This window comes from Pteropus medius, unplaced genomic scaffold (assembly GCF_902729225.1).
Source record: "Pteropus medius unplaced genomic scaffold, Ma_sr-lr_union100, whole genome shotgun sequence".
Taxonomy (NCBI): Eukaryota; Metazoa; Chordata; class Mammalia; order Chiroptera; family Pteropodidae; genus Pteropus; species Pteropus medius.
In genome coordinates, this window is record NW_024350400.1 from 110,085 (window position 1) to 112,343 (window position 2,259).

The 2,259-nt window shown below is 51.3% G+C and overlaps 1 protein-coding gene across 3 annotated transcripts in view; it reads right to left on the reverse strand.

Moving 5' to 3' along the window:
* Window positions 1-1,246, reverse strand: part of PRRG1 (proline rich and Gla domain 1) — an 85,061-nt gene extending 83,815 nt beyond the window's left edge. Inside the window, exon 1 of one of the 3 annotated variants that reach the window (XM_039840025.1) lies at window positions 1,132-1,246. The gene's annotated coding sequence lies outside the window, so the exon portion shown is untranslated. The other 2 variants (XM_039840026.1, XM_039840027.1) reach the window with 2 other exon arrangements.
* Between the last annotated feature and the right edge of the window lie 1,013 nt (window positions 1,247-2,259).

The following is a 2,259-nucleotide window of genomic DNA, read 5'->3' on the forward strand; positions in this document are numbered from 1 at the left end:
ACACACACACACACACCACCGCCGCCGCCGCCGCCACCCTCTCCAATAATCCACTCTTGGCTGAAACAATCAACAGCATCCTAATCAACTTTTCACTTACCCTAACTGGAGCACCTTCACATCCTTCAAATTCTGGCTTCCTTTATACTATGACTATCACAAGACATTAATTTAGCTCTAAATTTTGACACTCCACCTGTTCACCCTTTACTTCAAGTATTTTCTCTTAAATACCATTATTTTCACATTTCTCCAGAAGGGATACTTAAATACATCAACAGCCCAATTACAAAACCAACAGCTGCAGCCAGGATCTGAACACACATACACACACACACTAATTAATATCCAATCATATCTCTCAAGCTTGTTCCTACCACTGATCAAAATCAGTGGACCAGGAAGAAGGAAAAAACTGAGGCAAGGTTGTTGTCATCCTTTCACTTTCCCTCACGCCTGTCTCCTTTACCTGCTTCCCCCTGCCCCCCCCAGGACACACCAGGACCTCGTACGACACCCCATCCACCGACCTGCCACAGCTGCCACCCGCCGCTGCCTAGAAAACAGTCATAGCCTTTGTTAAAATGTCCATGAGCACAATGGACCAGAAGACGGACACATTCTCCGGGGCCGGGTGAAGGAAAGTCACACGAACATCACGCCCATCTTGGCACTAGCCTAGGGCGACAGCCCGTATGCCCCAAATCCTTTGCCCGCGACAAAAAACGTTCCTGGCAACTCTGCGGGGGAAGGGATGGCCCGGGACGCCACTTAGGGGCACCAGGCGGAGGGTACTGAACTTGAAGCTGGGACACCCTCCAACGCCGTTGGCGAGCCGCCGGGTTCTGCCAAGCCTGAGTAAGGACTTCCAGCCTCACTAGCCCTTCCCTTCAATTTTTCTCTCACGCATACCCTCACCCGCTAACGCCACCACGCACTCCGCTCCCCACGCGGCAGGGGGTCGGACACTGTTAGGCAGCGCGGCCCCGCTGTCGCCCTCCCTGGCGGATTTCTCCTTACGGGACTGAAGGCTCCTCCGACAAGTTACCCGCACACACCCCGAGTCCTCCCGGGAGGCTCGGCGGAAACCTTGTTCCTCAACAGCTAGCCCTGCGCAGCCACCTTACTCACCGAGCACCCGCGCCGCTACTCCGCGCACTGCGAGCCGCCAGCTGCGCCTGCGCTCTTTCAATGCCGCCAAGCCCAGTTGGAGCCCGAAGCCAAGAGCGAATGGGCAGGGCGGTGGGAAGCGACTAGGCTCAGAAAGGAGGGGCGGGGCCAGGCGGGGTGGGAAACAGAGGGGCGGGGCTTTCACCGCCTCGGTCCGGAAGACCAAGCGCTCAGGACTCTCTCTGCTGGAGCTCTCCACTCTCGAGGTCTGTTTATAACCCTAGCGGAGAACTCCTCGAGGCCTCTCGGTGCACCCCCAGTCACCCTCCAGAAAGCCTGGTTTGGCAAACCAAGCTAGCCAGCCCCCAGGGCCACCATGCCTTTCCTTGGAGCCACTCTGGATCCTCGCCAGCCCTTCATTCTTTTGCATGCCTATCTCCCCACTGCTTACCCACCCACCCCCACCCACTCCATGGCATTTGTTATTACGGCGCGCAGTCCTCATTCCTCCAGAGGTGAGAGGCATGGAGATTTTTTACTCACAGGACATCCTAGTTAACCTGTTTCTTTTCTGTATGCGAGCCCAGAACGTGGTTGGTGACTTTCCAGTCATTGCCCAAGATTACAATTTAGCCCTTTCTCTGAGAACAAGCTCTATAGCTGCTGTTCCTGGACTTTTGGTGACAACAATCTGGTTTTTTTTTTTCCTTTAAAATAGGCTTCAAAAAACATCCGAATATCTTGGGAAGAACACAGGTTGTCAAATTAGACTCATCTTTGACCCTGCTTTTTTAGGTAGCCACCTTAGAATTTGAGCCTTCTAAAAGCCCCTCTGAGAAACAGAATATTCAGTCTGTGTTGTTGTGTGGATTTTGCCCTAATGGTTTCAGGTTTTCTGACATTTAGCATTTGAAGAAGCCTAACTTGATTATTATTCCATGCTGCATGCATGCTTAGTTTTAAGTTCTATGATTTTCTGTTTAGAATCTGGTCAGCTGTGGGATCTCACATGCCTTCAGATCAGCTATTAAAAGAAACACGCCTGGGTAAATCCAAAGTAAAGTGGCCTGTGGGCCTAAAGTGATTTATTCCAAATTATTTTTATTTTTCCTTTATTCTTCTTTTTTACTTTAGTTATGATGGAATTGA